The sequence below is a fragment of the Meriones unguiculatus genome, chromosome 2 (assembly GCF_030254825.1).
Source record: "Meriones unguiculatus strain TT.TT164.6M chromosome 2, Bangor_MerUng_6.1, whole genome shotgun sequence".
Taxonomy (NCBI): Eukaryota; Metazoa; Chordata; class Mammalia; order Rodentia; family Muridae; genus Meriones; species Meriones unguiculatus.
Window position 1 is genome coordinate 63,620,836 of NC_083350.1, and position 14,565 is coordinate 63,635,400.

Below are 14,565 nucleotides of genomic sequence, written 5' to 3' on the forward strand. Positions count from 1 at the left end.
TTAAAGGCGGAGTAACAATGATTAGCCACTGACTGAGCTGTCTGACAAATGGCAGAGTGAGTTAGGTCTAGAGGCTCTGTGCTGTTACTCCACCTTGGAGCCCATATGAACTGCTGAAAACCATCAATCTGGAAGTACTCATGGCCGCCGGTGCCCATTCCTAGTTTCTAGACTCCCAGGATTCATTTGACTTAGAAATTTAAAAAACATGTTTTGAGAATTAGTCTTGCAGTCAACCATTAGCTAATAAACCTAACTTTATTTTGACTTTCAAATTTGAGCCAAAAACTTGATATACATCAAGGTCTCAATGACTATTATTTTACATTATTTCAGCCTTAGCTACTGTTACAGTCAATATAATATTAAGTACAATAAGTACCAACTCATTAAAACACCAATAGATTCATTCATGTGTTTATGTGCACAAATGCTAAGAAGATCAAATTATTAAATAAGTTCAAGTAGTTCATAATAATTTGATAAAGCAAAGAGTAAAGGACTTTTTAAAATGTCAAAGTACTTTTTCTTTTAAAAATTATTTTTGTTAAAAAATTTGTACATTTTTTGCACTATAGAAAAAACAGAAAACACAGTAAAAGTTAAAATTTAAATTTTTTTAAATATCCATTATATGGGCTCGGGTGCCTACCACACACAAGACTGAAGATTTAATTCCTAACAAAAACAGAGCCATTTTTTTCTCACTCAGTCACAACCCTTACCTTTCTAAGCAACTTTTAAGTAGCCAGGTGTGATGGTGCAAGCCTATAATTCCACAGCTGGGAGGCAGAATATGGGTGGATTAGAAATCCAAGGCTATCTTTGGCTATACTGTCAGTTCACAGTGGACCTGGGCAACAAGAGCGCCTGTCCCAGAAAACAAAACAAAACAAAACAACAACAAAACAGAAAAACAAAAACCCAATGTGTTGTATGCATAGTAGAACATATTATGCATTTTCACATGCACACACTTTAAAATTGGTCCACACGCATGACCAATGAGTACATGGAGTCTTCTACTCACACAGAGTTGAAGACTATCCTTTCTAAAGCCCTGTGTGTTGGCAACCTCAGAAGGTGACCTTACGTGGAAACAGGGTCTCTGTAAAGGAATCAGTTAAGATGAAGGTATCGGATTAGGGTGCGCCTGATGACTACCGGTGCTTTTAAAAGGTGGTCCGGGAAAAAGGCACAGACAAAGGAGGTAGAGTAATTAGAGGCAGAAACTGGGTGCTGAAACTACAGACCACAGAACACACAGGTCCACCAGAATGGGAGTGGACAGAAGACCCTTTCTTCTGGGGGGGTGGGTGGGGAAATGGGGTCCGGAGCGTGGCTCTGCCGACGGCATGAGTGCATATCTAGCCTCACCAGTGACAGAGAACAAAGGTGAAGCCACCCCGTGTACAGCAGTCTGCTGTGGGAGCCTTCCGAAACCAAGACACGTGAACACCTTTGGCAACGGCCAGCCTGTTCCTGTTAACACTCTGTGAACACACTCCGTACCTTCATAGGTCGTGTTCGTATCATATTCGAGTGTGTAGGTCTATCGCAATAGACCCAATTCTGGACCTGTATATTAATATGTTTAAAGAATGTCTCTGGTGCCTGGAGAGATGGCTCAGCAGTTAAGAGCCACTAGCTGCTCTTCTAGAGGACCGTGGTTCGATTCCTAGAACCCACATGAGAGCTCACATACGTCTGGAACCCCAGGTGCAAGAGATCTGGCATCCTTACACAGACATACATGGAGGCAAAACACCAATGCAAATAAAAAACTAACAATTAATAAATAAATCTTTAAAAAATAAAAGAAACAAAAGATGTCCCTGTTCATTTCTCATGTTGTTCACTAATTATTTCAAGGCAACAAAAATGGCAAAAATTGGTTAAATCACCATTGGTTCACATAAAAAGCCAGGGCTCATGGATGTGAGTCCTGAGGTGATTTTCTGGGAGTGCGCTGTTGGAGATTCAAAGTGAAAGAAAATATCACATTGGGCTGCCTACTTGCCAGGGAAGGAAACAGGAGGCCATCCTAGCCTTTAATGAAGAAGCCTGTTCTCCGTGCCATAGTACACTAGGGGATCACAGGATGTCCTGTTTGATAATGCTCAGCTTCCTCTCATAGAACAGGCCCAATTAAAGCGAAAGGATGTCTCCACTCTCCACTCATTGTTTAGTGGCTCTGGCCAGTTCAGTCCCAACTAGAACAAAGCAACCCACCTTCTGCACCCAGAGAGAGAGAGACTGCTGTCCTTAAGGAAAGCTGCTAAAATCTGGCCTTAAAGGTTTGGCAGTAAAATGAAAAATGACTAAGGAAGTAAGTTATAATCACAAAATCTCCTTAGTAGGCCAAGGGCCTCTGTGGACGTCACGGGGAATTTGTGTGTTATAGGATCTCTGGACTCTGAAAGGGATGCGGCTAGGTAACCAGGCGTGAGCAGGCTCTGAAGAGAACTGAGCTCACCCTCTCAAGACAGCATCTGCAGATAACCTCTCACTGCGGAGAGTAACCAGAGGTGGTTTCTCCCTCGGGGCTGGAACTAAGTTGAGAGCCATACAGGCAATAACAAAGCTGACAAATGGAGCCAGACCTTGTGACACAGGCCTGTAGTTCCAACTACTCAAGAGCCTGGTAAAGGAGAGTTCTGAGTTCAAGTAAGTCCAGGCTGGGCAATTTAGTGAGCTGTTGTTCCAAAGCCGAAAAACATCAAGCCTGAGTGTTTACCCTAAAGACACTAAGTTAATACATCACAGGTGCTCATCAGTGTTCAGTGCAGCACAATTCACAATGGCTAAATGATGGAACCAGCCTGGTGCCCGTCAGCAAAAGCCCGGATAAAGAAAATGTCCGTATACACAACAGAATTCTCTTCAGCCATAGAGAAGAGTGACGTTGCAGTCTGCAAGAGATAACTGTATTAAGTGAATTATGCCAGTCTGAGACAAAAATCACCTGTGTGCAGATGACATGAAATAAAAGTCAAACAGTCTAGAGCAGTGGTTCTCAACCTTCCCCATGCTGAGACCTTTTAACACAGTTCCTCGTGTTGTGGTGACACCCCCCCCAACCATAAAATTATTTTTGTCACTACTTCATAACCGTAATTTTGCTGTTATAAATTATATATAATATAAATATTTTTGGAGACAGAGGTCTGCCAAAGGGATTATGACCCATGGGTTGAGAACTACTGGTTCATGGGGAAAAGGAACACTCATGAATGGGATGGGGGAGGGTAGGAAGGGGAGGGCAGCAGCGTATGGAGGGAATACGCTTCAAGTAGACTATAAATGTGCATGCAGAAGGCTTGAGCCCTATCGCTATAAAACAAACAAGCAATCTTCCCCTTCAAGTCAGACAGAACGGAAACAGGGTAAGGGATGGGTGTCTGTTCCCCAGGCAAGATTTTGAAAACAGGCAAATGGTTCCTAGTTGGCTGTAAAGGAAATAGAAACTGTTTCTACACACATTTTATTCTTAAACTGAATAGCAGAACCTTTGATCTCACATAAAGGACCCACAACACAAAGGAAAGATTTTCTACATAATTGCGTGTTCTGAGCAGAAATAAAAGAGCACTTCACATCTATCAAGACAGCAAACCCGATCCCGGACTTAACACCGTCACATGGCATTTAAAAAGTGGATTTAATAGCTTTTCTAAGTTATCTTAATTATTCTGTTAGTTTCCTGCCTATTCTTAGTACCATTTGATGTGCACCTGCTGAACATCCCTAATTCCCAAATCTGAGATCCAAAATGCTTCATAATCTATCATTTGGACGCACGGGACAGGATGTCAGAGAATCTCAGGCTAGGGATATTCCTTCCTAGCAGTGTACTCTGGAGGCACCCCGGGTCTGAACACACAAGGACATTTTAACCTTCACCTAAGAGAGGACTACGAGCATTTCTGCTGCAGATGTGTGGACAGAGGCCAGGAGAGGCAGCCGTTTTTCTTGAAGGATTTATGTGCAGGTTAAAAAACAAGACATTAAAATCTAATTTGAGACATTAAAGTATTTGGAATATACTCCTTGTTTAGTCTTGTTTCAAGACAGGACTTCTCTGTGTAGCCCTGGCTGTTGTGGAACTCACTCTCTAGATCAGGCTGGTCTCAAATTCTGAGATCCTCCTGCTTCTGCCTCCCTAGTGCTGGGATCAAAGGTGTGCACCAACCCAGCCTGGCTTGGAAAATACTTTCAACCACCCTCTAAAACTAAGAACTCTTTTTTTTTTTTTTTTTTTAAATGGGTAAGGAGTCAGACATGCCATTAAAGAATTATTCACACAGTCAACACATGCACATGGAAAGATTCTCAACACCGCCACTCATCAAGAAACTTCAATTTGCAGTCTCAACGAGACTCCTATACACACCCATAAGGGATGTATACAGTGACAATACACATCTGCAAGGGCTCTGATAGCGTGGGAGAAGGCACAAGCACTCTGAGTGATTACCCTGAGGGTGAGTGAGTGTGCATACACATGTACACGCTCAGCTGGTAAAAAGAGCTTGCTGAGCAAGAATGAGCACCAGCGTTCTCAACACCCACAGGGAAGGCCAGACATGGGGGCATGGCCCATGTCTCTAATCCTGGAGCTGGGGAGGTAAAGACAGGTGGAGGGCTGGCACTCATTGGTCAGCCAGCTTAGCCTGCTAATTGAGTTTCAGACTTATGAGACACCTCATCTTAAAAAGACAAGGTAGACAGTGCCCCAGGAACCCATGGGAGTTGTTCAATGGTGCACTCTCTCTCTCCCTTCCCCACCCCACCGCCATAGACACACAGTTAAACACAATCATTTTCACTCCTAGGCATTTACCAGGGGAATGAAAACATGCCCCCCCCCCAAAGATTTCCACACGAATATTCACAGAAGCTTTAATCCTTAACGGCCCCAAACTGGAAATGCTAGTGCTTAGCAACTGGTGAGTGGATAAGGGAAAAACGCTGTGCCATACGATGGAGCACTACTCAGCCGGAAAGAGTGAGGAACTACGCAGCTGTAGATCCATCAAGACAGACGGGTCCAGGCTCATGACACTGAGTCCCAACAGCCAGATGCTGAGCAGTGCGTTTCACCTGACTCCATTTCATATGCTGTGACAGAGCATGACTTAGTGGTTCCTGGGACTGTGGGCTGAGGTAATACAGGCTGTAAAAAAGGGCTCGAGGAGACTGTAATCCCAGCACTCAGGGAGGCAGAGGGAGGCGGATACCTGTGAGTTTGAGGCCAGCCTGGTCTACAAAGGGAGTCTAGGACAGCCAAAAAATAATAATAAAAAATAAACGTAAATAAATAAATAAAAGGCACAAGGAATTCAGGGGCTGTGATGGATACTCAAACCTACTGATCTATACACTTAAAATAGACACAGTTTATTGTTTCTCCATGAATTCTTAATGAAGCCGATGGAGGGATTTTTAAAGAACATCTGCTATGCGTCATGCATTGTGCCAGGTATTAGGGACACAGAGATCACAGATGATGGAGGGAGGTAAAAAGTCACAGACTCAAACTAGTAGCTGACATTCTTTACAGGAAGACATTCTTTACAGGACTGACCCCGTGCTTCATGTTCGAAGCTCACTCAGTCCACATAACAACCCTGGGAGGTTGGGGCTGTTATCTCCCCAGGGACAGGAGGAAAATGATGCTTCAAGGGGCAAAAAGCATTTGTCCTGAGTCACACAGTCCAGAGAGCGAGGCTGAGACAGGGCACAGATGCTTCACACCAGGGCCAAGCTCTGTCCACTCCAGGGCAAGCAGCGCCCAGGCTGGACATTCGGAACACCTCACCAGACTCAATATGCGCAGGATGGAGGTAGCAGACCTGGACAGAAAATGCACAGAAACTGAGGAAGTAGAAGCCATCATTGCTGCCCCTGGGGACATTTGGAAGTCACTGCTGTGGTAATGCTATGTGCCTTCCAGAAATTCCAGGGAGAGGAAATCAATTCCCCCAACACTAAATTCTTGTGGATTTATCATGAGTTCCAGGCCATCTTGGGGAGGCCCATTTTGGTCTCCGCTGCCTGGGGCCACGCCCAGTCTAGGTTGGATTAGGCTCACCATCTGCCACTCTAGAGTGACTGGAGGAGCGGATTTATTCTGCCCGGGGTGAAAGAGAGACAGACAGAGGTGAGGGAAGCCAGGCACACTCACTCCAGAAACCCTCACCCCTCTGCACACTTCACACACATCCGCCTCTGAGAACCCTGCCCTCCTGCTTCTGCTTCCCCCTTTTCCAGCAGAGTCCTTCTGGTTACACAGTCCAAGGTCTGTTTATCTCAAGGCCACAGACGGTGTGGGCAGGTCTTCGGTGAAGTTACTGCATGCCAAACTGTCCTTTGTTTCTTTTTAACTGGCGGCGTCCCTCGGGTGCTCTCAGACTTCATCCACACTGCTGGGTGAGGAGGCTGCCAGTGCGGGACTCTTGTGCAAACTCCATGTGAATGGATGGCTGCCTGGCCATCACGGGACCTAGGGGTTATTCTGAGGGCAGATGCGGACTCTCTCTCTCCCTTCCTCCCTCCCCCTCCCTCCTCTCTCTCTCTCTCACTCTCTCTCTGTGTGCGTGTGCGTGTGCGTGTGTGTGTGCGTGTGTGTGTGTGTGTAACTGCCTTGAAGTGGGAGGTTGTGGGGGGTAGAGTTCATAGGACTGTGGTCAGAAAGACTGAAAAAAACGGCAGTTCCCTTGTCCTCATACCATGTTAGGACCTCACGCAGTGCCTGACAAACAGCAGGTGCTCAATAAACAGGAAGAAAATGAAACTGCAGAGAGGATACTGGAAAATAACCCTCAGCGAGGATTGCCGTGCAGTGAGGCAAAGATCCACCCAGCATACCAAGCAGGCTAGACCCAACACCAAACCCAGCTCATCATCCACTGCAGAAAGCGAAACAAAGCAAGGTAGCTCCTGGGGGGGGGGCACTCCTCATCTGTGACCTGGGGTGCTCAGTTGGGGAAGCACATGCTGTACAAACCGGGCAACCTAAGTCCATCCCTGGAACACATGTAAAGGTGGAAGGAGAGAGCAGACTATACAAAACTGGCCTTTGACTTCCACAGGTGTGCACACAGGTACTGAACACATGAAACAAATACAATTTTTAAATTTTAGGGGGGCAGTGGTGGAGCACACCTTTAATGCCAGCACAAAGGAGGAGGCCAGACTGGGCTATAGAGAGAATACCAGGACAGTCAGGGCTATACAGAGAAACCCTGCCTGGGAAAAAAATAAAAAAAGAAAGAAAAGAAAAAAAAGATAACAACTAAACCCACCAAACAAACATTTTTTAAAAGTGGTACTTGCAGCTGGGCCAGAATGAAACACGCTTATAACTCCAGCACTTGGGAAATAGAAGGACAAGGAACTCAAGACCAGCCTTGGATATATGGAGAATTTCAGGTCACTCTGGGCTACATAAGACCTTGCTTCAAAATGGTGGTGTGGGTAGGGGATGGAGGAGGCAAAAAGACAGCTCAGTTGGTAAAGTACTTGTCATGCAAGGATAAAGAGTTTGATCCCCAGCACCCAAAAAAGTAGGGTGTGGCAGCGTGTGTCTATACTTTCAGAGCTGGGGGCGGGGGGCGAAGCTCCATGGGGCTTGCTGGCCAGTTCTGGTTGAATCTGGTGAAGCAATGTCAGCCATGCCCCAGAATAAACAGACACGCCTGTCCTCTCTGGGGCCATGTGTGGGCCTTTAGGGCCCTCCATCAGGACTCTCCTTGCTGCTCCCTCTTTCAGTGAGGCACTGGCATTTATTCCCCCTTGTATCTTAAGGGGCCCATGAGGAGACTGGCAGATTAAAGGAAGTTTGCTAAAGGGAAAATTGGGGCTTAAATACTAACATAATGGCAGCTATGTAAAATTCAACGCTGGCAACTTAAAATATTTCACTATTTTCAGGCCGGGAATATGTCGGGGCATCCTAGAATGACAAGAAAGGGAGGGACAAGAGTGAAGCAGGGGAAGAACACATCCCACTAGTGCTACTTCACTGTGGTTTGTACAGCGTCAAGTGAGAACCCCGCAGTCATCGCGGGCTTGTAAGTAAAGAACACTGCCTCCTGTATTCAGAGTGAACAAGGAGCGTAGAGTCTTCCAGAGACATCAGTGCCTCTGGCATCTCTGACAAATTACCTCTCAGAGCTTTGCCAGGGCAGGCTGGCACTAAATAAAGAACAAGGAATTAACGTCTTTAAAGTGAAACAATGCAAGGGAGGTGCTACAGACTGAGCGAGGCACCTCTCAGGAGACGCACTGTCAACTGGGCTCAGGCGACAACAGCATCAGCCCACCTTAAGGCCAACTCAGGTTCTTGCTACGTTTCTCAGGCTGGCCTCAAGTTCAAGATGGTTCTTTCTCAGGATCCCTAGTGGCAAAATTGCGGGGAACGTCCCCACACGTGGTTCTCCGTGCGCAATTAAAATTTAGATTTCCACAAGTTCTGCCCCATGGAATGTCGCAGATGCCAAAGTGACTTCGGAAGCGATCGTGTTGGTAGTGGAAATGCAGAGTTTTGCCGATGTGAGTATGTACGTGTGTGCAACCACGTGTCTGCATGCATGCCTGCACGTGCACACAAATTATTTTTCCTCCTTAAGGCCCTTGCCTGCATCCTTTTATATTCCAAAGTCATGACCAAAACCAGACTTTCGCGGCACAGTCGTTGAACCTGAGCAAGATGTGGACACAACAGTAAGGCTGAATCTGAACCCTATTTTCTTAACTAGCTGAGCACTAAGGGATGCCACCACTAACAGCCGCCGTCAATTCCATCACCCTATAACCTGGCACCAACGCCTCCTCTGTCAGAAGAAAGAAAAGGCTTTTAAGAAAGTCTGTTTGGTTCAAGTGAGGAAAATCCTAATCAACAGGCGGTTGGTTTCATACGGGAAATGCATACATATCTTTTTTGGTAATTTATTAAGAAAGTACCTTGCACTGGTCCATAAAAGTCTGCTCAGCCTCACCTGACTGATTGTTTTCATTAAAATAAACAGTCCATCTCTTTGGAGACACGACTAACAGAAATTTTAATTCATTAACCGAAAGTTGCATAACGATATTTTCTCATTGCATATGTGAACTGGCGGTGGCCACCTAGGAAGAGTTCTCTCAAAATAGCAATAAATGCCAAGGGCAGAAGACACTAAGATAAGCGATGCGTTGAGAAGTAAGGCTCACAGGGCAGCTCTGGGATGCACCTGTCGAAAAGAACAGCGCACAAGATGCTGGCTGGATATAATATGGCCAGCTCTGTGTTAGTTATTTCACAGGCACCCAGTTAAAAGAGAGTCTGAAACCGCTGTCTTCTTTTTCCATGTTGGGATAGGGGGCTCACATAGCTGAGGCCAGCCTTGAACTCCTGATTGTCCTGTACTGGGATCACAGGCATGTGCCGCCACATCCAGCTTTTGAAAGTAGTCTAACAGAATTCATTGTGGAAGATGTCATTTTTCACAAAAGAGTTGCAAACCTACTTGTCCTTGAAAGTGAAATCAATCAACAAACTTTAAGACATGACGGACTTCACAGGTCACTTCCGGGGCCTCCGTCGAGACGATGGCCCCGGGACTGTTTTGAGTACCTTCCTGGGCCACACCTACCCGCCCTACTGCATCCTTCACACTCATGGAACAGGCTCTCTGCTCTGAGATTTTGAGGACTGAAGACGGTACAAGCAGTGCATTGGCCCCTTAACCAGACTGCTAGCTAGGAAGGTGACCCCCAGTTCCTGTCCCTTTATGAGGCAATGCTTCGGCCATTGCTTCTCTACCAGGAGAGATACCCTGCCAGGAAACAGCCATTTCCCTCGTCCTGATCTCTGCTGACTGCAAACTGAAGCTATCTTTTCTTACTTTGAGTCACTGTGGGCTCAGGAAATGCAAACCACCACGGCTAGCCGACTAAGCAAAATATTGACAGCTATGAGAATCTGATACAGGAGATGCTGTTTCTAGCCCTGGCTTTGTTAGCACTCAAGATCCTTGAAGGGGCACCTAGCGGGGATGCAGGCCAGAGAAGACAATCAAATATGTATTGAATGTTCCCATCCACATAGAATATTTATGTCACTCCCAGTAATTGCCCCTCCTCGAATCTGGGGGATTATTCATTTCAGCTTTACAAAGTCCCTGAGAACAGAAAGGATGCTGCATCTGGAAAGCAAATCTGAACCCTGAGGGCGAGCTGCAGCCCTACTGAGATCCTGTACCACACATGGATACCACAGAGTGGGCCAGTCTCTCCTCGAGGGACCAGCATCCACACCCTTTCACAGAGGAAGGTTCCCAAACCAAGTCTCCAAGTTGAGCACCTACCTCCTTACCAGCACTAAGTCAAATCCTGAAGACAAAACCAGTATTTGCAGAACTCTCCTTTGACCCTAATCCACAGGTAGACAACGGAGACTTCCGTGTATGCAACTGCTGTTCTAGGGTATCATCTGAAATCTACATCCTGGTAATGTGGGGCCTATAACCATAGCTTCTACAGGCTGGAACACAGCTCACAATCCGGTGTTTTCTAGATCTACACGCAGGAAATTTCTCTATATTCTTAAACAACAGCTTACTTTGAAAAAAAAAAAAAAAAGGCAAAACAAAACTGGCAAAAGCTAAAAGGTCTAGGTGAATATTTTAGGCTTAACTTCTGCTTTTCTTTACAGTTCATTTCCTGGGGCCGTGTCAATTTTTTTTTTTTTCTTTTTTTAAGCATCCAGACACACGAGCTACTGTAGTTGCATGCTGGAACACCCATTCTGAGACAGTCCTCTCTATACGCTCATTCTCAAAAGCCCGGAGTATGCAAACAGAGATGCAGCCGGCAGAAGGCCAGTTAATAAATCTCGTTTCCGACCGGCGTCTGTGTGGAACAGAGCTGCAGGGAATAGCCTCTCCAGGGAGACCCAGACCACGACTCATTCGCTCTCTGAATTAAAGAGTGTCACCTCGGATGGCCCTCGCCACATTTACTTTTTAAGCGGCTCTTAAAATACATGGATTTCTAACTGCAGCGGCGAAGCTGGGGCTGGATACGATCCCCTAGTGCAGTGGATGCAGAAACGTGTGCAAACGGCTTTACGGGGTCATTCTGGTATTCCATTGCTTCGAGGGTGATGTCTGACATGGGGCTGATTTTTGAATTTTTCTTTTCTAAGGGAAGCTTGCTGTTCTAATTAAAGTGCACGGGGGTTTTTGATAATGATTTCTTCCCTATCTGACTCCAGTCTGTAAAAACGGAATGTTTACATGCATTGATATCTGACTTATGATGTCCAAGTCAGGACTACATCTCATTTTTATTGTGAGCAACCTGGTACTTGGCCCCAGGGAATGGCTCGGCAGGTAAAGGTGCTGGCCTCCAAACCCAGTGACTGAGTCTGATCCCTAGAACCTACGTGGTGGAAGGAGAGAAGACACTCCTTCAAGGTTTTGGGTTTTTTGTTTTTTTTTTTTTAATCTGTGGCACGCGCACCCACCCACCTATCCTAAATAAATAAAAGCACTAACTAAAAGAAAACAGAGTGGCTGCTTGCACGTTAGTGGTCCTTGTGGGAAGCCATCTTCTCACATCTTCTAGGGTCCCTGACATCTCTTGCCTGCAATGCAAACGAGAGTCTAAGCTCCCTCTTTGGTAACAAAGCACTCCCCCTGTTTATATACCTGCGTGCCTGCATGTAAGTTCTGCTGGGGATGGAAGCCAGTACCTTAGCACTTAACCTCACATCTCTTTTTTTTTTTTAATTGTTTTTTTATTTATTACAGTTTATTCTGAGACTGATACTCCAATCAAGGACCATTCATGGAGATAAACTAGAACCCCTGCACAGATGTAATCTCACATCTCTTTAAGAATAGAATTACAGGGTCTACAGAGATGCCTTCGTAGTGAAAAGCCTTGGCTGCTCTTACAGGGGACCTGGGTTCAATTCTCTGAATCCACATGGTGGCTCACAACTCTCTATCACTCCAGTCTCAAGGAATCTGACACCCTCATTTGGCCTTGGAGGGCACTATATGATCGTGGTGCACAGATATACTTACAGGCAAAATAGACACAAAATGGAAAAAAAAAATGGGTCTATATAGGCTTCATTGTAAAAAAGCAATATCAAGAAATAAAGCCCAAGATAAAAGCTGCTAGGGTGTCAATGAGGCAGCCAGGAACAGAACTGTTTCTGGTCTTTCCAGGGCCCTTAGCACATTCAGGCTCCCCCAGGGACTGCACACAAAACTTCCAGGCATAATCTCATTGTTGGGCGCTACCCCAAGCCTACAGCCAAGGTCAAATTTTTACTTGGTTAAATCTCCATTGTGGCTTTCAAGTTGCCTTCCAAGTTTCCTCAGCAATCAGATGGCTACATTACTCCAGCCTTAGGATGCCAAAATAATGATGGAATGCTTCCTGGACAGAAAAATGTGTCACATTCTTCCCTTCTCTCAGGTCTCTCCAAAAAAATATGCACTAGTTACACTGCATTGCTCGTTCACTTTGAAAGAAAGCAGACCAAAGGGAGCACCCACCCAGTGCTCTGTTCCCAAGCGTGTGCTGCACAGCAGACGGCACCAGTGGGACTAGGAAGACGGCCTTCTTCATTGAACCCACGCTGTCTCTCACTACAGCACCCAGCAATATTATTCCATAAGAGACAAACACAATGATGCCTCCAGGAAGGCCACTTGTTTAGCCAGATCTTTACTAAAATTGATGTTTTTCTTTCTTTAGATTTTATATAATTTCAGGTATCACCATAAGAAATCAAATGGTAAAGTAGAAATCATTTAATAACTGGAAGAAATAATTTGAATGAAAAGCACAAATACAATTTCATTTTAAAGCATTACTTTTTTTTTTTTTTCCTTTCACGAGACGGGCCCATTTGACCTTTCTGTCAAACAGTTTTCCATTACCACTTTGAGTTGGTTCACATGAGTAATAAAATCCAACTAGGCAACTTCCTCTGGCCCACGTGGTAAACTGTGTACTCTATCCTAGGAACAGCAGCTACTGACATAGCAGGGATTGAATCACTTAGGGAAGGAGGGCTTCAGTTTTATTGCCTACATTACAGCTCGAATAAGCAAAGTTTCAAAGCAACCTATTTTTTTTTTTAACTTTTAAAATTCTTGTTTTAGGTTTTGAGATGGATGTTCCCAAAGGAGGAAAGTGAGAAGGAGATTGACTTTCAAACAGCAGGGTCCTAAAAGATGAGTCCCAGAAGTTGAAGATCAACCTTTATGGCTTACATTAAAAGAGTAGCAATCACTCAAGGATGCCGTGCCAACTCTACTCATTGGAAGCATAAACCGTGAGACTTGGTGACCTCATGGGCACAGCCAAAATCAACTTTAAGTATTTATATAACTGCCAGAGATGACAGGGCAAAGGGCTGTTTTTAACCCACCCCGGCCCCCAATACACTCTCTTTTTGAATCAACAAATGGCAACACTGCTCAAAAGGAAAGGAAGTGGGGTGCTTTGGGGTTTACTTTGTGATATGCACATAGACTCTGAACACCCAATATTCCATCCATAATACAATATGAAAATGCTTACTGTGGAAGGCTTATTTTTAAAAAGTTATTTCCCGTTGCTCTCTAGCTGGCAGGGATATATCTTACAGGTATGTGCACTCTGCTATAAACGCAAAAGCGTTGTTGATGGTTGTGAAGGTTACATTTAAAAATAACCACCTCAGTACAAAAGAACTTCCGAAGAAACACAACCTAAGCTATCTGTCTCCGGTTAGTCTGGCCTTGAGCTGCCTAAGACCCACAATACATTCTGCATCACGTTATTATCCTTATCAAACAATGCAAACAATTTTAATGAGCTTATCTATGGGAACATATTGCCAGATATGTTAATGCAAAAATGATGCCAACAGCACAGGCAACTCATTAATCAAAAGGCTCACAATGCAAGGGCCGGTAGGATTCCCATCCTCAAATTGGACCTCAGCAAAATATCAGAAATCACCCTTTTTACCGTAAATAAGAAGGAAGGGCTCCTCCACCCATGCGGAGGCCATAAAACTCTTCAGAAAATGCGTAGCAGCGCCGGTTTTTGTCCCCACCTCCCTTAGATCTGAAATAGTCCAGTCTCTTTCTAATCAGCCTAGGCTTCCATGGAGAGAATTTTGGTGAATGTCTGACACTGTGACCTCTGCTGTCAATCCTTGCACCAATCAGCGCGCAGAATTCTTACAAAGCTCCATCAATCTGGCGGTTTAACATCACACACTGCAGCTTCATCTAGAGGATTCCATCTTTTCCTGCATGCTCCCCCAGGTTAAGCGCAAGCGCGCTCCTCACCATCTTCCCTTTCTCGCCATTCTCCCGTTTGTTTGTTCCTTGAGTGCCCGCCAACCTAATGGTTCCTTTAAATGCTAAAAGGGAAGGAGAGGAAGTGTAGAGCTTGTGTCCCTTCGGGGATGAAGGAAGATGGCATGCAGGAAAGAGATGGAGGGAGACCTCTTGAATGTAACAGACCCATTCACCCGCTGAAGCCTTCAGGCTCACCCCACCGACA

The 14,565-nt window shown here is 45.2% G+C and overlaps 1 protein-coding gene across 3 annotated transcripts in view; it reads right to left on the reverse strand.

Moving 5' to 3' along the window:
• The window catches only part of Mapre2 (microtubule associated protein RP/EB family member 2), a 141,877-nt gene that overhangs the window by 72,748 nt on the left and 54,564 nt on the right, over positions 1-14,565 (reverse strand). The window lies entirely within an intron of this gene.